The sequence below is a fragment of the Amblyomma mixtum genome, chromosome 7 (assembly GCF_055824585.1).
Source record: "Amblyomma mixtum isolate Tamu chromosome 7, ASM5582458v1, whole genome shotgun sequence".
Taxonomy (NCBI): Eukaryota; Metazoa; Arthropoda; class Arachnida; order Ixodida; family Ixodidae; genus Amblyomma; species Amblyomma mixtum.
In genome coordinates this window covers 20,679,272-20,705,271 of record NC_143018.1, presented here as the reverse complement: position 1 = coordinate 20,705,271, position 26,000 = coordinate 20,679,272, and the positions used below count along the sequence as shown (strand labels likewise).

At 50.2% G+C, this 26,000-nt stretch overlaps 1 protein-coding gene across 12 annotated transcripts in view; it reads right to left on the bottom strand.

Annotated features, from left to right (window-relative positions):
- Pfrx (6-phosphofructo-2-kinase/fructose-2,6-biphosphatase) overlaps positions 1-26,000 on the bottom strand; it is a 164,926-nt gene that overhangs the window by 41,175 nt on the left and 97,751 nt on the right. The window lies entirely within an intron of this gene.

Below are 26,000 nucleotides of genomic sequence, written 5' to 3'. Positions count from 1 at the left end.
CAACAAGCCGCGATGCGCGCGTGAGCACTGAATATAGCACCGCTCGGTGAAGGTGGGGGAGGGGGGAGGGGGGGGGGGAGGTAATAAAGTAGCAAGTCCGCAGAGCGATGTTTACACAGAAAAATAGGAGCGGAGGAGGAGGGTGTGTTCGAGAAAAAGGAAGCCAGCCCAGCGTGCTGCACGACGTGCTCGGAGACCTGAGCAACAAAATATCTAAACTAGAAAAGCAGCCGCACCGATGTTGCCTAAATGTAAAAACAACAAAAAGGTACGTTGCGTTTGAAGTAAGCAAAGCAGAACTCTCCCCCGATGAAAAACAACAACAAAAGCTATGGCAGCTGTCATAAACCTCCTATTAAAAAGGTGAGGCTTAGGAAGGCGAAAATGAAGCTACCTTCGGCCCTGGAAAATTGGCCAAATTTGATTCGAACCGGCCATGGTAATGAGAAACGTTCCGAAGCCCGAAAGACGGAACCCTTGGCGACTGATTTGAAACCGGTGTAACGTTGCAGGTGCCTACGTGTTCGACGCGACCTTTGCGATATTCTTTGCCCGCCAGAAGCTACGCGCGCCTGCGCCAAAAAACGCGCCAAGTAAAAACGACAAAAAAGCAAAAAAGACCAAAAGGCGAGAAGAATGTGGCGCTGCGCGAAAGGCAGCAGAAAGTGATTCTTTCACCCGCGGCTGCTGACACACACCCGCATGAGACAGCGGTGGCGTACAGCCAGAACTTCCCGCCAACTCCGAAACCGCGCGAAACGTGGCGCCTCGCAAAAAAGAAAGAAAAAAAAACGCGCGCTTTTTCACCTCCTCCGTCTTCCTCCGCTCTCCCTCTCAAACAGGCAGCGCAGCATCGTATCGACAAAGCACTCGGTGTCGCCATAAAAAAAAAAAAAGGGGGGGGGGGGGGGAGAGGAAAGGGCACGAGGCTCAGACCCCGGAGAGCAGCGGATCGTTAGCGGCGCGCGCGCCCTCTCTGATGACCTCACAGGCGACGTCACGCCAACGTCACGGCAGCACCACGCCTGCAGATGTTTTCAATGTCACCTTGGTCGCGGGAGCCGCGCGACGCGGGCGCAGCAGACGAAAATGCAGAACGAACCAGAACGAAAAAAAAAAACTGTTTTCGTTCATGAAGGCTGCTGATGGCACTCTCGATTACCCCCAAGAGGGAAACCATACACAAGAAAACCCCGCCTTATTACGAACAGCTGTGAAGCTGGCAGACACTCCTCTAGTCTTCCTGGCTGCTTGATAAGCGGAGATAAAACTGGCACCCACTGAGCTCGACGGGTGCAACCGAAACACACCCAGTTTTCAGTACAGCTTGGAAAGGACTAGTTCCTTATCGCAATAGGCCTCGGTCAGAAGCCGGCCGACCGACGCTCCGATATTGGTGCGAAAGGTCTCCGCGGACGGACGGACGACCCCACTCCCTTTCGCTTTCGGCCTCGCCCGCTTTCCACCAAAAGGGGCAAGATGGCGATGGGCACAGCTGTTGTTTTGGTCAGCAACAAACGAGAGGCCTTGCGGAGAGGACGTGACCAACTCGGGAAAGGGATACTCGTTTCCGCGTTTCTCTTCTATCTTTATTTCCCTTCGCCTCGGAAAGCGTGCTTCACCGCGCGGCTCGCGTGTGCCGCGAGAGAGCCGACTTCCTGAGTGCACGCTAGCTCCGCTACGAGAGACGGGCTGGTGTAATCGAAGGCGGGCGTCAGGTGCAGTTTGACGCCCAACAACACAACACAGTTAGTAGCGATGATGGTGTTGTTGATAACAATAGTAATAATGACAGTAATACCGACAGAAAGCGTTAAAAAAATCGCTGAAAGTGTAGAAGCGTGGAAAGTACCTCTGATGGTACTTTTCAGCCCTGCGATTGTGTTGTTCCCATTATCCTTTAGTTGTCTTGCTCTATCAGTAGGGGTCAGTTCGCCTGAATTTGTGACAACGCAAATCCTCCGTCAGCGGCGACATTATTTAACCACGAAGCGCGTAAGGCTCAAACGCACCCAACAGAACGCAACCCATTCTGAAGCTAACTTCCGGCCGGGAACATCTACCTCATCCAGCAGAGTAGTAATTTGGGCCTGTTGGTAGTTCATGATGAGGAAGTTAGAGCGCAAAAAAAACGCAGACAAAGTGGAGACGTGGACGGGACAAGCGCTAACTTTCAACAACTGCTTTATTGAAGTGCGGGAAGGGAACCTAGCGGGGCCGCCGCGCATGCGCTAAACCTCTTGTCTCCCAAACTTGCTGTTAGTTGTTAGACCCTGAGGCGAGTGTGCAGAAGGTGGTGAAGGCATACATGGTTCAAAATAGTTAAGATTATACACATTATGATAACAAAAATCGATGTTCTTTTGGAGTCATGTGCGCTGAGGGCGTGCTGATGCATAGATCGTTCTGAGCGATCTTAGCGGCTTCAAACAGCTCACGTTCGAGCCTACCTTCATGCCTCCCGATTAACGAGGTGCTTTTCAGCAGCGGTAGACATTTGCAGTCCTTACAATGGGGTGGGAGGTTCGAGCCGTAGCCTTTATCTAGTGAATTGACGTGCTCCCTCAATCTGTCGTTTAGACAGCGACCTGTCTGACCGATATAGACTTGACCACAGCTCAGAGGGATATGATAAATAACGCCTTCTTTACAGGGAACAAATCTTTCTTCGTGCTTCTTAATGCACCCAGGTTTCTTTTGACGCTCACCAGTCACCATGGGACATAACTTGGATAGCTTGCATGGCGCCTTGAAGATGACGTTAACCTGGAATTTAGCCGCAATTCTCTTCAGATTATGCGACACGCGGTGCACATAAGGCATGACAGCGAAGCTTTTGCTCATTTGTTCCTTCGTGCGCCTTTGCAAGGGTGTTTTCATCTTCTGTATCAGCGTTTCCGCCACAGCTACGATCATTTCGGCGGGGTAGCCAGAAGTGCCTAAACGCTCCACTTGGGTGTGGAAACTTTCTTTTGTTTTATGGTGGCAAGACTTCAAGAGCGCTGCACGAAGACATGATGTAGCTATCCCTCTTTTGACTATAACTTGGAGTGAGCTGAGTCAAAAGGAAGCAATGCCTTTTTAGAACGTGGCGTGTGCGCCCAGCACACATGTCCATGGTCATTAAAAAACAAGAGAGTGTCTAAAAACTGTAACGACTCAGAGTGAGGTAGTTCAAGGGTAAATTTTAGGCTTGTCGGGCACCTGTTAAAAACATCTAAAATCGAGGTAGCCATGAGGTGCAAAGTGTCCCCCGGCTTCACGTGAACAAGAACAAGGAAGTCATCAACGAATCTACAAACTTTTACAACAGGTAGGTCGTTAAGATTGTCTAGAATAAAAGAATCTAATTTAGCTAGATAAATTTCACATAATTCTGGCTGCTGGCTACATAAATCTGGCTACTTCTGGTAGTTCTGGCTACCCCGCCGAAATGATCGTAGCTGTGGCGGAAACGATGATACAGAAGATGCAAACACCCTTGCAAAGGCGCACGAAGGAACAAATGAGCAAAAGCTTCGCTGTCATGCCTTACGTGCACCGCGTGTCGCATAATCTGAAGAGAATTGCGGCTAAATTCCAGGTTAATGTCATCTTCAAGGCGCCATGCAAGCTATCCAAGTTATGTCCCATGGTGAGTGGTGAGCGTCAGAAGAAACCTGGGTGCAATAAGAAGCACGAATAAAGATTTGTTCCCTGTAAAGAAGGCGTTATTTATCATATCCCTCTGAGCTGTGGTCAAGTCTATATCGGTAAGACAGGTCGCTGTCTAAACGACAGATTGAGGGAGCACGCCAATTCACTAGATAAAGGCTACGGCTCGAACCTCCCAACCCATTGTAAGGACTGCAAATGTCTACCGCTGCTGAAAAGTACCTCGGTAATCGGGAGGCATCAAGGTAGGCTCGAACGTGAGCTGTTTGAAGCCGCTAAGATCGCTCAGAACGATCTATGCATCAGCACGTCCTCAGTGCACATGACTCCAAAAGAACATCGATTTTTGTTATCATAATGTGTATAATCTTAACTATTTTGAACTATGTATGCCTTCACCACCTTCTGCACACTCGCCTCAGGGTCTAACAACCAACAGCAAGTTTGGGGGACAAGAGGTTTAGCGCATGCGCGGCGGCCCCGCTAGGTTCCCTTCCCGCACTTCAATAAAGCAGTTGTTGAAAGTTAGCGCTTGTCCCGTCCACGTCTCCACTTTGTCTTTGTGTTTTTTTTTGCGCTCTAACTTCCTCATCATCTACCTCATGTGTTCAAAAGCATGACTGCGAAACAAAAACCGTTCCCCCACAGCCTAGCTATAGAAACGCTTTTCGCCAGATGCCTTGATAGCAGAAAAGCCACCCTGTCTGCGGATAAGGCCTCCAAGCTGCCACGTTTGGCAGGTGACGAAGTGGAGAGAGAGAAATACCCCTCTCCACTTCCAGAGGAGAGGCAAATGAAATAGGGAGAGGGAATTTTTTTTCTGCTGCTTGCTTCAGGGTTCCGAGAGAGCGAACCGACCTCTATCGCTTACGAGTTATGACCGAGTAACACAAAGCGATCTCAGCGCCTCTGTCAGGGGTGCGGCAAACTTGCCAACTAAGACGACGAAGTCGAAAGTAAGAACGCGACGGAAAGAAGTGGGGGTCCAGTAGTGACTGTTGTTCACGGCTGTCGACAATGGGCGGGGCGGACCACACACAGGACCGCCGTCACGTCTAACGACGACATGGCAAAGCGCGTAGCACACCCGTCCACAAATAAGTGCGCTGCAGTCGACGGCAATAACCAAGAACCAATCACCCAACGTTCGTATTGCAGACGGGCACACGCACTACACATAAGCCCCGAGAAAGACGATCCGCGCGGAGGCGTATCTCGGACCGCGCAGACGCGTAATCCACACCGCCTGCCTAATGACCTCTCGCAAACACGTGTCTTATCTTCATATTTGTACTTTCTCTCGTCGTCAGCGAGCAAGAGTGGTCGCGCCGAACCAGACGATCGGGTGGAGGCAATCGGCGTTCATTAACGCCCCCGTCTGCAGTTGTTTGCCGACGAACGTACTGCTATCCACACGTGTCGTCTGCACAGAACAGCAAGCAGCAGACGGCGACTTATCCGACGACCCCCAAGAAGCACGAGACGACCGCCCACTAGCTGCCATCAGTAATCCTCAGTTGCCCCATTTCCGTTCTTTCTTTCTTTTCGTTCGCGGATGTGGATGTTTGCTTGCCTGCTAAGCAAGCACACTTCGTGCATGAGCGCCAACAGAAAAGCGATGGCCGCTACGCTCGTCTACACCCATATTGAGCAAACAGCCGAAAGGCTCTATGTTTACGTGCCACAGAGGAAAGATATATATATATATATATATATATATATATAAAAAAGAACGCACGATGGAAATTCGAAACACATGCTAGAAAATTTTGATGAAATGGGAACTTTTACCATACATAAGCTCCACAAGTTCCTAATGGCTTCCGATAAAACACAAAGGCTGTGTAAATAGGAAATTAAATGCTAGCCTCTCTGAGCTACTATAGCTTTATGTGAAGCGTTTAAATTTCGCTTCGTGTGCTGCCTTTCGTTAGGGAGACAGCACACTAACTTAACCCTTTGCCAACTTGTCGCCGCGGTGGCTCAGTGGTTATGGCGTTCGGCTGCTGACCCGAAAGACGCGGGTCGATCTCGCGTCTAATTCTAGAAGCCCGTCTACTGTGCGACGTCGGTGGACGTTAAAGAACCCCAGGTAGTCGAAATTGCCGGAGCCCTCCACTACGGCGTCACTCACTGTCTCAGTCGCTTTGGGACGTTAAACCCCCATTAACCTCACCAAACCTTCGTCAACTAAACCCCAGCGGGGCTCATGCTGTCCCAATTCCTTCAAGTGCCGGTAAACCGAACTATATATATATATATATATATAAAACATTTAGCGTGTTTTCACCTTTCGCTAATAGACCTCGTTGGTGTTCCGTGTTTTTAAAATCGCATGGGTATAGTTCGACACAGCGCAATTTCGCGGGAAAAAATACTTATTAGAAAGACTATTAAACTTAGGCTAGGTTACATGCAACATGAATACTCCCGAAAGTACGAATAAAATTGGACAGACGTCGCCGTATCTCAGTTGGTAGAGCACCGGACGCGAAATTCAGAGGCCATGGGTTCGGATCCCATCGGCGCATATGTTCGATTTTTTTTTCTATTTTCTAATCAAACATCCTTCAGTGAAAAAATACACTATTAATTATTAAGATGTCATCAACAAAAGCGGGTTAATGGCATCCTAGTCGAAATCAAGAGGAAGAAGTGGGCTTGGGCAGGGCATGTAATGCGAAGGCAAAATAACCGATGATCCTTAAGGGTAACGGAGTGGGTTCCAAGAGAATGCAAACGTAGCAGGGGGCGCCAGAAAGTTAGGTGGGCTTAAGAAGTTTGCGGGGATAGGGTGGCCGCAACTGGCAAAGGACAGGGTTAAATGGAGAGACATGGGAGAGGCCTTTGCCCTGCAGTGGGCGTAGTCAGGCTGATGATGATTTTAAAAAATCGAAACATTCCCCTATGCTCCCCAATTGGTTTCAGTGTCTGTTGGCTTCCTTAATTATGTATGTCATAACGATCCCCTCATTCCCCTTCCCTACACTGCTTATTAAGCCTTCGAGCCTTATCCATCAGGCAAGTGCCTCATAATACTCCTTGCCGCAATTTTCAGTTCAAATGAAAGTTTTCTATAGATAAAGAAGACTTGACGACACATTACCATATTTGTGGTCTTTAATAAGAAGAGTTTGGTACAAATGTGTACCCTTTCTTTCTACAAAATTAGTGATCGAAACGGCTGGAAAGTCATGTCCTTCAATTTCTAGAAACATTCCCAGTGCAATTTCACCATTTATGCGTACGTGAGCCATGCATACAGCATGCACCTTATGAAGAATGAACACTCCGAAGGACGAACGGACAGCGGACAGCCACGTTCAAGCTCGCCAAAAAATTCAGCTTGGACATTTCCCTGACGGTAAAAAAAAGCCCGTGTGGTTTAATCCTGGAGCAAAACGGAGGCTTAACGAAGATTCTCCTACAGACAGTAAGATGGAGCCCAGAAAAGAATGCCTCGGGCCACAGCACTTTCGTGACGCCGCAGGCCGTCAGACGCTTCTACACACTTACAGCGGCATGGTTCCAGTTACCAATCTTACGAACAACGAACCCAAGTAAAAACTTTTCCCCGATTCCCTGGCCTACCTCGTGCAAAGATCCTGTCAATTGATTGTAAAACATTTTATTCGCCGGGAAGAGCTTGGCAAGAGGTCGCGTTAAGTGGTCGAGAGTACATAGCCCTCGACGACTTTGTCAGCCCACTCCACCGCCAAAACTTGCGTTCTGGGGTCAGAGCTAGCCAGCACGGTCTCCCACCGCTCGAGAGAAGGAGCTGTAACTAGATCACCCGGAGGTGGCTCTATTTTGCAGTCCCACAGGATGTGATCGTAGGTAGCACGTTGGCCACAGTGTTTGCAGTTTGGGTTGTAAAGATCTGGATAAATGTGCGCGAGGAGTGATGGGGTGCGTATCGATCTCGTCTGTAGACGATGCCACGTAACCTCTTGTTCTTTAGTAATGTAAGACGGGATTTATTAAAGGTACTGGGACCTTATTAAAGGAGCAGGGCGGCAACAGTCTGCGGTCAGCCAAAGCGAGCCCAAAGCACGCGCAGCGATGGCACTGCCGCCGCTGCACAGAATGTTCGTCTTCGTCTTTACAATTGCCCCCGGGGAGAAAAGGAGCCAACCTGGCGACTCAGGGCGCAGGCAGGACGGCTGGGTCGTAGAATGGCTTGAGGCGCTGGACGTGAACAGTCTCGCGTCCACGGCGGCGGCGATCAGAAGATGGGTTGAGAGGTTCGACAGTGTAATTAACTGGAGATGTGCGCTCCAGTACGCGGTATGGGCCATGATACTTGGCAAGAAATTTTGATGACAAACCCGGAGTATTCGTCGGAATCCAGAGCCACACAAGGGAGCCGTTGGCGAAGTGTGGTGTTGTTTGGCTGAGGTCGTGGCGGGATTTCTCTCTGCACTGGGTGTCAGTCGTGAGAGCACGGGCGATGCGGCGACAGTCTTCGGCGTGCTGGGCGGCTTCAGATAGAGGCGTATACTCGGAAGCATCGGGTTGGTACGGGAGAATGGTGTCGATGGTAGCAGAAGGGTGACGGCCGTAAAGGAGAAAGAAAGGAGAAAATCCGGTAGTGGACTGCGTTGCGGTATTGTACGCGTAGGTTACGTACAGAAGGACAAGATCCCAGTTTGACTGATCCGAGGAGACATACATAGACAACATGTCACCGAGAGTACGATTAAAGCGCTCGGTGAGACCGTTGGTTTGCGGATGATATGCGGAGGTGGTTCGATGAATTATATTGCACTTGGTGAGCAGTGCTTTCACAACATCCGACAGAAAGGCGCGGCCTCTGTCGCTCAGCAGCTCGCGAGGGGCGCCGTGACGAAGGATGAATCGGTTTAAAATAAACGAGGCCACCTCTGAGGCTGTGTACGCGCAGCGATGGCACTGCCGTCGCTGCACAGAATGTTCGTCTTCGTCTTTACAGTAAGTCTTTTGTCTGGAGGGGGGAAAATTCTCCTCTCTAATTTAAAATGATTGGTGAGATCATGATATGTGATCATTGAGTCCTTCGTCAAATATAGAGAAATTTTCGCCGGTTAAAAAATTCCCGGCGGCACGTGAGACACAAAGGCAAATTTTTCCTCTGAAAAATCTCGCAATCTTCTCTATAGAATTACACTGAAATAATATCAAAGCACGCGGGGAAGTATTTATTGATGATGATTATGATTAATTTTTATCGCCCAAGGGCATTTGCGGCCGAAGAGACTGCAGTGGCACAAGGTGTTTTTCGGCTACTCAAGGCGGGGTCACAGACCCATTTCCCAAGCACGCCAAAGAAGCCGAGCGACTGGCCAGGGGAAAGCTTGTATCCATTGTATCACCGCTGGGTACCCGGCGGAACTGGGGGTCGAATCCCGCACCTACCGCTTGCGATGAGGATGCTTAAATCCCTGAGCCGCACCGCTGACTATACATGATGCCTGTACATGTTCAAGAGCTGCAGTCTTGCAAGAAACTTTCAGCAACATACAATTTAAACACCCCACGCGAGTTTAACGTGTACGCGTCAATTTCACAGCAGAAATCTGCAACATTTTCACCATGCCGCAGCAACACCATGCACGACTGCGGGTTGGCATCCCTAACACACGAAACCATGAGGCCTCCGAGCTCCGCACAATAAAACGAATGGCCCAGTCCCCAATCTCGGGAGCTACAGGAAAACTGAAACGGCAGGGCGAGATGTATAGCGCGTGTGCCATGCTTCGCAATCGCAAGCGGAAAGCGCGAAAGCCTTCAAAACGCGAATAAAAGTTGCCGTGTGTAGACAAATCTGGAATGACTCGCGCCGTGTATACTTCCTGTTTCCGATTTTCCTTTTTTTTTTTTTTTCTGACCACTCGAGCGATCGAAGCTTCCGCACGTGCGGAATTCGCCACGCCTCGCCGGATAAAAAGATGAAAGAAAAAGTACGCGCGCCAAGACAAACACGGCGGTTCCAAAGTGACAGGCGTGAAACATAATACGGCGAAAACGCGTTTTTCACCATAACTTACTTTCTTCCGTTCCTCTTTTCAAGAGGGAGACTTCCACATTTCGCGGTTAGGTTGGGTTACGCTACGTTAGGTTAGGAGACCAAAGAAAAGAGCTCGGTAAATGTCTCGCATTAGGTGGACTCTACACCGCGCTGTGAGGGAACGGTGGTGAATTCGCGGGACAAAAAAAAAAAAAACGCAGAAAACTTTAACCGCATACCATGTGCAAAGCATGCGTGACATTTACAGAGCTTGGAAGCAATACGACGGGGAACTCTCGGCGTGCGAAATCTGTCGTACATTCTTGCGCACTGAAGTTGAAAACGTCTTGCGAGTGCTTTCGTCCAAAACAATGCTTTCAGCATGAAACATACAGTACATAGCCCCTTCATTCTCTGCACCCCCCATCCCCCTTTTTTTCAGCCCGCTCTTTCCTTCCCTCACGGCGCGATTCAGGGACTCGTCCACAGCGAGACAGTCAATTGCCGGGTCTTAACTTTCCGCATCACCCAACACCATTCTTGCACCGTGCCCATCTAGCGAAAAAGACTTGCGGAAAGTCACGCAACCCGCCTAGCTAGACGGATAAGAGCGCTCGCGCCAATTCCGTTAACACTGTTAGCGTCCTCTTCGCCTCAGGCGAATTGACTTCTAGAAGAGGACATATGGCTTCGAGCGCATTACATGTGAGCCCTTGAACGCGGTCAATGCGTCACGTCGTCTGTGCATTATTAGCTTTTTTTTTTTTATTCTTCGCTTGCCTATCAAATACGGACCACTGGGGACACATAGGCCGGCGACGGGCATTGCAAAATCTTTAGCAATATCGTTATTATAGTTCGTTTCAGTCAATCACTGACCGAGCGCGCGCGTGCTGAACGTATTGCACACGTCGGAGACGTCGGCGCGTGCCTCAAGGCCATCTCAATCCGGGACGCATTTGCATGGCACACGCGGCAACGGAGACTGGGCTGCACGCCGACAGTACGACCGCCATTGGCATGCGCAGGCTTTGTTCAAAACCAGCGCTCCCATGCGGACCTAAGTTCTGTGCGAAGCTAGGAAAAAATAAATCTAAAAACCTTCCTTTGCCACGCTTTCATTCCGGCACATCTACCCTTTATTGGCGATGTGCAGGGCAAGGAAGTAAATGAAGAAAAAGAGAACGCAGGAGAGGGAGACTAAAAGAAGGAGAGAGACAGAAGAGAGTATATGAAAAGGAGCACGAGGCGTGTAGCACATGTAGCACAAGTGCGGGAAACAGAGTAGAAAGCGGATCTTGGCTATCTCGCCTTCAAGCGCCAGAGGAAAAAATAAATAAATCCGACCACGTGCAGAACGAGCGCGAACGGGGAAACCAAGGAAGCTCTCCGAGACACGTTCTTGGAAAGCTCTCGCATCCGTTGCTGCTACAGCAACATGGGGCCAACACGCCAGAGACGCGCTCTGCAATAATGGTCCGGGCGAGCAATATGTCAGAGCACGCTGCCGTTTAAACAAAGCTTTATGGGGGTTTAACGTCCCAAAGCGACTAAGGCTATGAGGGACGCCGTAGTGAAGGGTTCCGGAGACTTCGACCACCTGCGGTTCTTTAGCGTGCACTGACATCGCGCATGTACACGGGCCTCTAGCATTTCGTCTTCATAGAAATGCAACCCACGGTATCACTGACGTTTTTAAAAGTAAGGCCCCATGCACTAAAGACACCGCGTATGGTCACCTCTACCGTGCTTCTCTTCGGACTTTCATTAGCATTTCGTTCCTTTAGAATACCGTTAAAATGATTTAACGGAAGCAATACGCCACCATCAGCTGCCTTTGTCACCCAGGAGGAAAGCTAAAGTGATCAGGCGAACGTCGTAGAAGAACAATTAAAGGGGACATTAGAGCTCCGCCTTAAGGGTATGACACGATAACGTTATGGGTTAACTCCCATATATGCAGAAGGTCATTCTATACTTTAAATTCATATATCGCTGAGAGTCCTCAATCCCTTATACGGCCTCTGTCGTCGCGGTAACCAGTTAGGCGCAGAGCAGGCAGCAACGACAGACAGAGCAAGCCATACGCCGGAGCATGCGCTGGGGCGATAAAACGAATCGATGAACGCCAGCGACATTATAGCTCACAGGTGCAAGCGCTTGTACGAACAAAGGCCTCTATCTTGGTACACTTAATTCCATTGTTATCCTGTTCCTTCTCACCAGTCTGCACTGAAACACCTGCGTTTCGCAGTCCCAAGCTCGGGCACTGATATCCTTTGAGCCACATATATACTTTAGAGGACTGAAAAAAAAAAATAAAAACGGCGGAGGGAGGGTAAGGGAGGTCTGCGTAGGTCGAACCCGAAGAGTATAACTCGTTGCTACAGGTGGCCCGGATATACTTAGCAACACAAGCTGCAGTGCTTCAGTGGTTATAACTATCTGGTGTTTGCGAACCACGATGCGAGCTCAAAGCGAGGCTGGATTGGTATAGAGCACCAAACATGACATGCGGAGGACTTGGGGTTTGGTTCCCACCTGAGGAACACTGCCTTTTCTGTTATTTTCTCCTATTATCGCGTACATGAATGACTACTCAATTACTTTCTGCTGTACGGTACCCGACAATAAGCCATATTCACACTATCAATCAGGTGATAGAGAATGCGCAGAATATAACCGACCCCTTAAAAATTTCAGAGATAGGCTTTTGTGGGTAAAAATATGGCTATTGCGGCATAGTAATAGTATTAAAAGTGTTGGTGGACACCAGAAAACCGGTGAATCGTAACTAATTTTTAATAATTAACTTCTTAACTAGTAGAGTTAGGCGCCTAGTTGTAATTAAAGATTTGTAGCCGGTCGTTGTAATAGCCGTAACAGTTTTTAGAATTTCGAAAACGTAATTACCCTCGCCGCTGTGGCTCGACAAAGTTTGGCTGTATAGTACGATACATGGGCTTTTGAAAGCATGCAAAGTTTGATGCAAAGCATGAAAGCATGATACATGGGCTTTTGAAAGCACGCACGCATATTAAGCCGCATCAATCGCATTGCCCGCCTATTCAGGTCACTGTTGACCAATGTCAAAGCCGCCGCTTCCGCGCAACGGTGAACACTATGCTAGCTGAAAAAAAAAAGTCCAGACAATATCCCACTTGGGATTCAAAGTGCCCAAGGAAAGAGGAGGGAAAGGATTAAGGAGGCCTAAGAGTCATGCAGCTCTCGATCTTCGGCGGTCGACTCCGAGTAGAGCCGGCAGGCACAACGAGACGTCGAACGTGTCGTAAGCCGGCCGGATATGCCGCCGTCCTTTTGTGCGGCCGCCGATGTAATTACACGCTGGCTACGCACGGGACAAACAGCGCCGGGCTGTGGGTCACCTCGAGGCCCTGGCGAGGATGTGGCGTCCCCGGCACATTCGCCAGAGGCTGCGTACGGCGTCGTTGTTTTTCCTCTCTCGCGACAGCGAAAGAGCACGAACGCAGGACACACGACGCTGAAGGCGAACAGGCGGGCGCTTTCTTTGCAAGCGCCAAGCAGGTCAGCCGTCATCTTGTTCGACAGTAGGAGACGCTTCGTATGCAGTTGCAGATACCAGAGGAAATCAGACGCAGGAAGAGAAAAAAGAAACGTACTCGCACCGCCACCAGGCTTAAAACTCACGCGAGTCCAGTATGTCCACCTCGGCGTGTGCGTGCGTGCGAGCGTGTGTGTGTGAGCGAGTGTGCGTGCGTCTGAGTGAGCGAGTGTGTGTGAGTGAGTGGGTGAGTGAGCGAGCGAGCGTGTCAGTGAGTGAGTGAGTGAGTGAGCGAGCGAGCGAGTGTGTCTGTGTGTGAGTGAGTGTGTCTGTGTGCGAGCGAGCGAGTGTGTGTGTGAGAGAGAGAGAGTGTGTGAGCGAGTGTGTCTGTGTGTGAGTGAGTGAGCGAGTGTGTGTGAGCGAGTGAGTGGGTGGGTGGGTGAGTGAGTGAGTGGGTGAGTGAGTGAGTGAGTGGGTGAGTGAGTGGGTGGGTGAGTGAGTGGGTGAGTGAGTGAGTGGGTGGGTGAGTGAGTGGGTGGGTGAGTGGGCGAGTGAGTGAGTGAGCGATCGTGTGTGAGCGAGTGAGTGAGTGAGCGAGCGTGTGTGAGCGAGTGAGTGGGTGGGTGGGTGAGTGGGTGGGTGAGTGAGTGAGTGGGTGGGTGAGTGAGTGGGTGAGTGAGTGGGTGAGTGAGTGGGTGAGTGAGTGAGTGGGTGGGTGGGTGGGTGAGTGGGTGAGTGAGTGAGTGGGTGAGTGGGTGGGTGAGTGAGTGGGTGAGTGAGTGGGTGGGTGAGTGAGTGGGTGAGTGAGTGGGTGGGTGAGTGAGTGGGTGAGTGAGTGGGTGAGTGAGTGGGTGGGTGGGTGAGTGGGTGGGTGGGTTAGTGAGTGGGTGGGTGAGTGGGTGAGTGAGTGGGTGGGTGAGTGGGTGGGTGGGTGAGTGGGTGAGTGAGTGAGTGAGTGGGTGGGTGAGTGAGTGGGTGAGTGAGTGGGTGGGTGAGTGAGTGGGTGAGTGGGTGGGTGGGTGAGTGAGTGGGTGAGTGAGTGGGTGAGTGAGTGAGTGGGTGAGTGAGTGGGTGAGTGGGTGGGTGGGTGAGTGGGTGAGTGAGTGGGTGAGTGAGTGAGTGGGTGGGTGAGTGAGTGAGTGGGTGAGTGAGTGAGTGGGTGAGTGAGTGAGTGAGTGGGTGGGTGAGTGAGTGGGTGGGTGGGTGGGTGAGTGAGTGGGTGAGTGGGTGGGTGAGTGGGTGAGTGAGTGAGTGGGTGAGTGAGTGGGTGAGTGGGTGAGTGAGTGGGTGAGTGGGTGGGTGAGTGGGTGGGTGGGTGAGTGGGTGGGTGAGTGGGTGGGTGAGTGGGTGGGTGAGTGGGTGGGTGAGTGGGTGAGTGGGTGGGTGGGTGGGTGAGTGGGTGAGTGAGTGGGTGGGTGGGTGGGTGAGTGGGTGGGTGAGTGAGTGGGTGAGTGAGTGGGTGAGTGGGTGAGTGAGTGGGTGGGTGAGTGGGTGGGTGAGTGGGTGGGTGGGTGAGTGAGTGGGTGGGTGGGTGAGTGGGTGGGTGAGTGGGTGGGTGAGTGAGTGGGTGGGTGGGTGAGTGGGTGGGTGAGTGAGTGAGTGGGTGGGTGGGTGAGTGAGTGGGTGAGTGAGTGAGTGGGTGAGTGAGTGAGTGGGTGGGTGGGTGAGTGGGTGAGTGAGTGAGTGGGTGGGTGAGTGGGTGAGTGAGTGAGTGGGTGAGTGAGTGAGTGGGTGGGTGAGTGAGTGAGTGGGTGAGTGGGTGGGTGAGTGGGTGAGTGAGTGAGTGAGTGGGTGAGTGGGTGGGTGAGTGAGTGAGTGGGTGAGTGAGTGAGTGAGTGGGTGAGTGAGTGGGTGAGTGAGTGAGTGCTATGAGGGACGCCGTAGTGGCGGGCTCCGGATAAATTAAGACCGTCTGGACATCTCTAACGCGCGCTGACATCACACAGCACACGGGCGCCTTTCGCGATCGGGTTCGAACCCCGGTCCTCCGGCTCAGTAGCCGAGCGCACTAACCACTGAGCCACCACGGCGGAGGTATGTGAGGGAGTGGTTCACTTAGTGAGCGTGAGTGAGCGACTATCAACTTATCGTGTACATACTTTTTCTATTTCTCCACAGGTCCTTTCAAGTGTCGGTTGTGCATACGCCAACTGGTTCAGCAGTTCATTCTCTTCTAGTAACTTTTCGAAGTACGTGTAACATTCGAAACCTGTTCGAAATGAGTGTTCGGGCAGTCCGGACATACTATACCATTCCCCCTTTTTTTTTATTCTGACCCACGCAGAAGAATGAAGCGCTATGTGCACAAAGCGAAAACTAGCAGTATGGGTGGGTTCATGCCAAACATATCTAAACACATTTTCCGCGTCCTAAATCCCATAACGCGGGCTAAAATTAAATTTTCCTGCTTCGGGCGTTTTCAGAGCACTCCTTTGAGGGAGTAATATGATGAGAACGCGAGCTGGTTCAGAACAACCGAAAGGATAAGTCTGAAAACAGCCGATGCATGCAGACCCGAGACGCATTCCGTTTGTTACGAAGTTCGCAATACGCAGTTTTAGTTCGCGCCCACTTCATGGGCTGGACAGTGGAATACGGCAGGTCGTATATCGAGCATCATACGTCATCAATGCTGGCCACTCAAGACCAGCACGGCAGGCGGACTTCCCCGCATTTTCCTTCGGAGTTTCCTCAAATTAATGCATCTCCAGATAAATATGTAAATACCCCTACACGTACGTAACGACCAGTGACGTAAGTGTAGCGTCACTGAATAGCTATTAGCGTAGACATGTGTGCGACCGCAGTGACGTCAGTAAAATATGTGCATGACAACGAAATCCTGCGATCGGCGACGCCTTATAACTTGAGAAAACAGCCAGACAAGACACTCCAGCCGAAGAAAGACTCGTTCAGGGAGTCAGATCGGTTATAACAGACACGGGGTATAGAATGATACATCATGTATGAACCGTCAAAGCTAGTACAATAATGGGTTTGGAAGTTCGCTTATGCCAGCGACCCATGACTTGGAACCTGGGACCACACACTGTCCGAGCAAGTCGCTGTTTCCGATAAAGCAGTACGCCTCTCCTTTGCAACCGCATACAGGGTGTTTCACCTCTTTCTGAGTTAGAAGAACGCTTTTTTCGGCATAGCATTGCCAGCGGTGTAGTACATCGGAATATAGCTAAGACGTGCTAACTATAGCAGGCTGTCTAACTAACATTAAATAGTTGACTCACTATTTTTTTTTTTTAGGCTGCTAGATTATTGAGAGGCTTGTACCCGCCGTAAGTAACATCCATATCAGTTTTTTGAATTTCGAAAACACGCTTACCCTCGGCGCTGTGGCTAAACAAATCTCGGCTATTTCGATGAGTTATGTGCACTTGCATTCAAGCTTCTCGACAGCGCATGTATTTCGGCTTGATGTAGCCAAAATTTGTTGGGCCACAGCATCGAGGATAACCGCGTTCTCGAAATTCTAGAAACTGACACAAATATTACGGTGGGCTACACGCCTCTTAATAATTAAGGGACCCAAGAGTAACAATTAAAAAGTTTACTATTCAACATTAGTTAACCAGCCTGCTAGTTAGGACGTCTCAGCTGTATTCTAACGTGCTACACCGCTGACAGTTGCTAGGCCGAGAAAAGCGCTCTTCTAAATAAGAAAAATATCTTTCAAAATTGTGTAAAGTCTTAGGTGAAACACCCCGAATGCGGATGCACTTAGGCAGACGTTAATGAACAACCTACCCTCATAACTTAGTAGTAGTAGTACAAGACCTTTATTCGGCCATAATTTACAGGCCGAGCACGTCGACCGCCTGGGCGACCAGAAGTCGCTGTTCTTCCTCCCCTTCAGCGCCAAGCCAGTCGAGCAAGGTGGTGATGGATAGAGAGGGTGGGGGGAAGGAACCCGACTGCTGAGCAGCCGGGCAATAGAAGAGGCAATGGGCCAGGTCCGCATGGATACAGGGGCAGTTGGGACAGGAAGGGTCCGATCGATAGCGATAGAGGAAGAGGCGGGACGGTGCCGGAATCTCATAACTTAAGTTTACTCCAGCTAGGGATATCCTCCTAAACACACTAGACTAATGGATGACAGAAATTCCCCTTCGCAGCAAGCACTGCAGCACGGACTGCCACGGCTGACAGCGACACACAGCCACTCCGGTACAGGACGCAACAACCACGCAACGACTCAGCGGAGACGGCCGATAAAGACGGAGCAAGGACGAAGTGGGTCACCCCGTTGCCGCCGCACGCCGATCGACCGCGAGGCCTCCGAAGACGATGGCGCCCGCGCACCGGTTGTTTACGCCGCTGCACGCAGCGAGCTGGCGACGTGCCGCCTCGCGGGGACTTTATATACTATACTATAAGCTAGTAATGCACTGTGCGTGTGGAACGGCCGTTTTGCGGCTCGAGGCTAAGAGCACTGCGCGGCCCGCCTAGGTTTACTGGACTCTATAGTGAAAGTGCGATCCGCCTCGGCGAGTGTTTCGCTGAGTGCCGGCTAAAGCGTCGGCCGTTTAAGGAGACCCGCCCCAAAGGGAGTCAGGGCCGGATTTATGGCCGGCAACTGTTTTAAAGAAATGGGGGGAGGGGTACGCATTTGCACAATGGATAACTTATCTTCAGCCAGCGCTCGTGTGTGTGTCGTTTCTTTCTGTGTCTGTGTTTGTTCGCGCTGTTCTTTCTTTAAATGCATTACCAACTAGCCCGAAACCTTGCTCTTCTGATCTAACCGCCCAGATGGGGGAAAAAAAAAAGGCGGCCAAAGAAGTATTTTCACGATTGTGATTGAATGTGATCGTACTTTAATGGCACAGAGGCGAGCGACTAAGGCTGTCATCACGCACCAAACACAAGGTCAGGCGTTTTGCTTTGTGGAACAGAACGAAAGGAGTTTTTTTTTTTTTTCTAATAACACAAACTGTTTATAGGAACTTTGGTTCTTTCAGGAACGTAAAGACATAGGGGACATAAACAACTGCATTTTCTCCCAGGAGTAAACAGAGGTGGAATGCAATGCTCTTTATTTAGTTTATATCATTTTTCGTTTAGGCGGCCGGTCGCCCTGACTACAGCATTGAAAGGAAAAAGCAGAAAACAAAAGCGGATTTGTGGACCCCTTTAGGAAAGAACAGTTAATAAAAAAAAGTGTGGGGGTTAGACGAAGCACGCTCAGAACTGTGCGAAGCATTGTCTCTGAGCGCGGAAAAACAGGAGAGACGGCACAGAGGTCGGTCTTGTTTTTTTTTTTTTTTTTTCCACAGAAAAATTATCGCTTGGGGCGGCCAGTTGTCTCGCTTCAGCCTTTGAAAAACTCATTTATTGTTCGCTTGTTTCTCTATAAAGGAAAAAAAAAGGATGAAGCAAAGCCGAGCGTCACAAGCCAGTGTCGTAAATAACCACCAACGGTAAACTTGACAGTGCTGGATACCACACTGCGTCGTGACGCATGCCACAGTCAGCGGAGGGAGAAACTGTGGTTTGTACGCGTAGAACTGCACTCATTTCGCTCGGTCATGACATCACTCCCCCCCCCCCCTCCTCCTCCGTCTGCTTTGCACAACCATCACTGATTACGGGGAAAAAAAAGAAACAAGAAGCAATTAACTCTCAGACTACTCGACGTCACCCGGCGAAATGTGAGTGTGGTATTTAAACTGTCCTTACACGTACTCCCCTACTTTGAGACAGCCTAGGAGCACGGACCCCAAATTCCGGAATGCAGTCATGGTTCAGAACATGGTGACGTCATAACGAAGGGGTGACGTACGTCCATGTGACTTTCGGTTAGGTCTCATACACTGCAATGGAAACAAATCCGCGAACTCTGCAAAGCGCCCACTATATCTACAGAATGTTTTCAGCGTACGTGTAAACTGACACACGTAAATGTGAGCCCCCATGTGTCAAGCGAACAGTGTTCGGAGAAAACAGACTGGCTATAGCCCGGCAAACGCGGTATTAAAGGCGATGTTTCTGCACGCGGTTATTTCGCTCCTGCGCGAAGGTATTTGCGGAGCCAGCAGCACAGGGTGCTGTCGAACATGTCGAGATTATTCTTGGAGGCCCTCCAAGCAAGCGGCCCGCGAGCGCACTTCGCAGGGAGACCGAGCTAGGGGGACTGCATGCACGCCTACACAGGCGCTGCATGCCCCATCGAACGCACCATCGGCGCGCACATACGGGTACAGTGAACGACGAAGAACCGCAGGCTACCGACCCGGCATTTGAGCCACTCTAATGAACGAGGGGAAGGAGCAAACACACACGCGCGCAGCCTACACAAACACACTGGCACACACACAAACACACCGACACACACAAACACACCGGTGCTCATGCGCACACTGGCGCGCACACAAACATACTGAAATTTCGATGGAGGCGAAATTCTAGAGTCCCGAGTACTGTGCGATGTCAGTGCACGAAAAGAACCCCAGGTGGTCTAAATTTCCGGAGCCCTTCACTACGGCATGCCTCATGGCCTGAGTCGGTTTGAGACGTTAAACCCCCACAAGCCATAAACCAAACATACGCACACATCGGCACGCATGCACACAATGGCACGCATACAAACATACTGACACACAAACATACTGGCATTTCGATGGAGGCGAAATTCTAGAAGCCCGTGTACTGTGCTGTGTCAGTGCACGTCAAAGAACCCCAGGTGGTCGAAATTTCCGGAGCCCTCCACTACGGCGTCCCTCATAGCCTTAGTCGCTTTGGGACGTTAAACTAAACGGTAAACCAAACATACGCACACATGCACACACTGGCAAGCACACAAACATACCGGCATTTCGATGGAGGCGAAATTCTAGAGGCCCGTGTACTGCGCGATGTCAGTGCACGACCCCAGGTGGTCGAAGTTTCCGGAGCCCTTCACTACGGCGTCCCTCATAGCCTGAGTCGCTACGGACGTTAAACCGCCGTAAGCCATAAACCAAACATACATCGGCACACATGCACACACTGGCTAGCATACAAACACACAAGAACCAACCAACACACACACACACACACACACACACACTTAGTAGCCCACACAACCTCGCACATACAAAAAAAAATTAACCTGCAGTCGATCGAGGACGGTGCTTGCAAAAGTTCCGAGAAACCAGCAAGCAATGAGAGAAGGATGGATAAAGGCCTGCCGCAACGGGTGAGCCGAGGAAACGCAAGGCGACCAGCGGCGGGGACTGATTAATTACATTGCAGGGGTGACTAATTAATTACCGAGCAGCGGTTCAGGGGAAGCAAAGAGGGGAAAAACGAGATTAATGAGGCGCGCCTGGCAAAATAACACCGCGGCAATGGAATACGCTTACGAACTTGACCGGTCGACACGGAAAGAGCGTCTGTGCAGATCGGCTATACGGCAACAGGTGTAGAAACAGGGTAAAAAGTAAAGAAAAAAATCAGACAGATTGCAGAGGACGACTTGGAAGATGAAAAGCAGATGGTAGATGAAAAACGGGATGCGAGAACGCCCAAGATTTATTTCGCACATTATTTAGCAGCCCCGCGCGAGCCCGATTGGAAAAGCGAAAAATGAATGACGTAATTCGCAACTCAACTCTGACGAAGAACGCCCACTTCGAGAGTCACCCCATCGTGCGACCCGACAGCTTGTGACGCAAGGGGAGACCGACGCGAAGCCTTTAGAACGTCCGCGGCTATAATTTACACCGCGCCTCCGCACAGCCACGTCCTGTGCGGAGTGTTTTTCAAGGAAAACTGAAAGCGGGGTGGTGGAGCTTGGCGAACGAAGAAGCGAAGGGCGTTCATCATTTACACCACTTAACAGGAATATATATTCACAAAAGCGGGAAGTATATACAAGGGGCAGCTGGAAGAGGAGCAGCCAAACAGCTTAGGGCAACGGCCCGAGCGCGCACTTCGTCGTCCTCGTCGTTCACGTCTATACACTCTAAACAAGAATAAAAAGGAAGTAAAAATCCTTTCGAGTAAATTCCCTCGCGAGCTCTCTTTTATAAATGGGAGTATAGTTTATTCCCTTTTCACTCTTTTCTGTTTAGAGTGCCCGGCCGCGACAAAAACCCCAGCGGCAAAGACACCGGATGGCCTATTTATCTGCCTTACAAAGTACAGCCACTAGCCAGCCAGTTCGCAATTTTCGCACTGCCCTGAACATCGACCACCAAAAACGTTAACCTAAAGGATATCGCACGTCTTGAAAGGTGTTCTAATAGGGGAAAAAAAATTCAGGGGGCCCTTTGGCTCTCTAACGTGCTGCAAGGCGAAGGCCTTTCCTCGGTTGTATCCATGGCTCTGTTCGTAGTATGTGGTCACCCACGGACGCCTTACGCCCCCTGTCGGAGCAGACGACAACTATTTTATTAGTTGTCCTGTGCTCCAAAAGGGGTCGCCAGGCATCCGTGGGTGACCTCATTACTTCGGATCCGTGCACTCTGACGTTATAACCAGTTCGACCAACCGAAAAGCGTGACACTTCTGCTGACAACCTTCTGTCGACAAAGATGCGGCATTAAAGGCTTTCGCCTTAATATGCGAAGTTTTGCAGTAACATCCCGGCGCTAAGTTGGGAACGGACCAGGTGCGCGGTATACGGATTGAGCCTGTCAACGCGAACAACGGCAGTCGCGGGGGGCGTGCTCTCAATATCGAGGAAACCAGTGGAGGAATTCCATCTGTCACATCGATCCCTGGGAGTACCAACGTGGTAAGGGCCACTGCAAGGAGAGAGGGGTTTTTCAAGAAGTCCAACGCGGCAAGACGGGCACCAACAAGAGCGAGCCCGGAGAGAAGTGGACCTCCCTGCAGATGGCCGTCGTATAAAAGGACTTCCGATATGCTAGCGACGCGTAAAGGCGGGCGCGGGGAACTTGGCGCGCCATATATCGGCCTCTGCAATGGCGGTCGGTATAGAAGCGTGTCCAAGGGCAAATGGGGCCGGCAAACAAAAGATACAATGCGGAACATCCGGCAGTGTTCGTAGCGGGAAGAATTACGGGCGAACGTTGCATGAGGCATAGAAAAGTTCCAATCACTGCGGTGGGTTAAGACATATCCCCTTTGTCAAAGGTTTAGAGCCCAAGGAGTTTCCTTGTGAGCTACACCGTGGCTTGTAATGCATCTATAGTGATCGAACTTTTCTGAAGGAAAGACGATTTTTGGCCATGCCCCTCCAATGGGTAAGACTTCTACGAATGCTACAGGAGCCCCAATACATGGCTTAGAAGCACACCGCGTGGGCTGTAAACTTCTGACAAACGCTGTACTCAAGAGAGCATATTAGTCAGACTGCGGTTAAGCCGTACACAGTAAGGTCATTGGTCTAGAGATGACATCGGCTGTGGTCAGTTTGTGCATGCCTGGAACACAAGTGGGGGATATCACCTGCGGCTAATAGCAGCGCCATCAGAATACGGCGCTGTGCATTTATATAACAATTACTGACTATAGACCTTTTCACAACCCTCGGGAAAACCGGTTCTCTGGTCTGTGGGGAGAACGTGGAGGAGCTTAGTCCTCAACTCTTTCCTGTACTACAAGCACAGCCCAATATGGCGGTGCCCATGGACGTCTTTTCGAAAAGATCTGTAGTAGCGTCGGGAGTGAACAGTTCGAAGTGCACTGGCGCGTAGCCCTGCAGAGGCCACAAGCGATTCGGAGCTTAGAATGTCAGATCGATACAAGTCAGCAAAAATAACTAGCTCCGAAGACTTACTCCTCGCACGCAAACCGGTCTACCGAGTGGGTTTATTGGTACGGGGGCTCCAGCGGCAACTGGTGACACATCCCGCAGCATTCAGAGCAGCCAATGCACGCATTTCTAGCCGATCACCCAATAAGTGTCTACCTGCGCGAGCAAAGCGACGTTCCACGGTCCGTGGAACAGGAGTGGCAACCCCGGAGAGGCGTACATTCAGTGGACCGGAAAATACCCAGGAAGCACACCGAGCCGAGCCTCCCAGGGCGAGCAACCGCGGATGGCATAGGAGAGGTGCAACGCGCGGCAAAAATGTGCCGTTCGACGAGCTCTGTACGGCAGGGCCAAACGAAACACCAGAATCGCAACACGCTTACATGGTTATTAGCAATGGCGACCTCAAATTCCAGATTACGCTGAGGTGATTAACACTTCTTTTTGGGCAAGTTGGTTCATATTTGAAAACTTTAAAAGGGCGCAAACACACACGACCACAAAGTACAAGAGACGAGACACAAGCGCCGACTGTCAACTGATTTTTATTGGAGCAAGGGAACACCTTATATACACAGCAGCATACACAAGATAAGAAGTTGCAGAACGCACGTGCGAGCAAGAGACACTGCGGAAAAAAAGATACGAAAAACCAAGCAAGGCGCTCAAGGGGTGAACAGATTAGTCGCATCTAAAAAACAGGCCTCAGCGTTTAAGAGAGATATCGAAGGCTTGCTAATGCAACTGTTGCCATATTTCATGATATGAAAGGCTTCCAAGCTGAGACGTGCCGTCTTATCAATGCTTTTGCCGAGAATCTTCGTCTCATGAAATCGGGCCACGCAACCACTGCAATTACTAATATGCGCAACTAAATGTGCGTACTTGTCTTTAAAATTCTTAACATTTCTTGAATGGTCCCCTAATCGATCATTGATGCAACGGCCGGTTTGGCCGACATACACCTTCCCGCACGTCAAGGGAATAGCGTAGACCAAGAAGGTGTATGTCGGCCAAACCGGCCGTTGCATCAATGATCGATTAGGGGACCATTCAAGAAATGTTAAGAATTTTAAAGACAAGTACGCACATTTAGTTGCGCATATTAGTAATTGCAGTGGTTGCGTGGCCCGATTTCATGAGACGAAGATTCTCGGCAAAAGCATTGATAAGACGGCACGTCTCAGCTTGGAAGCCTTTCATATCATGAAATATGGCAACAGTTGCATTAGCAAGCCTTCGATATCTCTCTTAAACGCTGAGGCCTGTTTTTTAGATGCGACTAATCTGTTCACCCCTTGAGCGCCTTGCTTGGTTTTTCGTATCTTTTTTTCCGCAGTGTCTCTTGCTCGCACGTGCGTTCTGCAACTTCTTATCTTGTGTATGCTGCTGTGTATTTAAGGTGTTCCCTTGCTCCAATAAAAATCAGTTGACAGTCGGCGCTTGTGTCTCGTCTCTTGTACTTTGTGGTCGTGTGTGTTTGCGCCCTTTTAAAGTTTTCAACGCTGAGGTGAGCCTAACTATAAATTACGATGATAAGCTAACCATTAGGTTGTGATTAGCCAACTTTCTAGTTAACACGTCCGTCCATACATGTTTTGCGATGTCCGCCACTGGTGACAATACTGTGGCCAAGAAAGCGTCCCCCTTTTACCCCAAGAAAGCAGTTATATACTACTACAACCTTACAATACGACAAGCAACCTTCGGCGAAACACCGTGTGTAAATGCTGTGGCCGATCCCGGACATGCACAAGAAAAGTGTCAAGCATTGAACAGAGAGACAGAGAGAGCCTTAAGCTATTGTGAATGCGGGATTAGGTGCTCCCTCGTTGAGAGGTATCACATACATGGCATACGTCACTACATACGTCTTCACATACGTCACCTCCAGTGGCGTCCGCACATATAGGGCGTTGAAATATTTGCTCGGCGCGACAATTTCCACCCTTTCAAGCTTTCGTCGAAGCAGAGCGAGTTTCCATTGCACGATAGGTCACACGACTGTATAATAAAAGAAAACGCGAGATGAAGAAATTCAGTGCAAGAAAAGAAAAATAGAAAAGAAAAGGAAAGTGAAACCATGTGAAGCAGCAGAAGCACCAGCAGCGTCACACGCCCGCGCCAGCACAATTCGTTCTCCCTGTTTACTCCCAGCGGGCCACGCACGCACACATATATTGCCTTCCTAATTGAAACTACAGGGCCAACTTGTTTGCCTCGATCGCTCGCAGCGAAGCAATACGAGCGGGATTCTTCGAAGCGGCGCCCCGGGACATGCATTCTGTCGACACCTCCTTTCGTTATACTTTCATTTTGTTTTCTGTCGCCTTCAATCCAGGAAAAAAACGCCAACCAAAAGAGGGCGGAAAAAAAATGAACAAAACAAGAAGGCTGGCGGAAACCGTAATTGTCTCCCCCCCCCCCCCCCCCCTCCCTTTTTTTCTGTCGTCACCCCGTCCCGCCCTTCTGTTCCCTGAATTCAATTTCGCGTCACGTCGGGTTAAGCCTGGTTTATATACGTCGCGAAAACGCCCCGCCATGCAGTTGTATACACGGCTGCTCGGCCGCCGCGAATGAGTCTAGAGCTGGGATTAGGAATGAACGATGGCGAGCATTAGCGAGGGTTTAAACCCCCGTAAACAGACACGAGGCAAGCGAGAAATACGAGGCTATACGGGATACAAACGCTGCAACCGCTAACGACCCGCGGGCTCCGTTTTCGGTGTGCGCGTCCGCGCGTGCATGTGCGAATTTTCCACTCAAGCCTCGCATACGTGACTGAAACCAGCCGCTGTTTTCTTCTTACGTTTCTACTTCTCCGCCTCGCACTTTTATCAGTACTCTTTTATCGCCAATTTATCAGTAACCGCTCGGCAATTGCACTCAATTACGCTTTCATCTCGGACGAAGGCAAAATTAAAACGCCGAGGCAGCGTACGAGTATCGAACGTTAGCAATATCGAATGAATATTGCGTCATAAGTCATCTTCGCTATATCCAGTAAAAAAATTTCTTCATATCCGAATATCTACTTTTTTGATGACGACGTAATCAGCGCAAGAAGACAAATCGTTTCACACCACGTCGAGAATGTCCTACGTCAATTAGTTTGGCCGTAA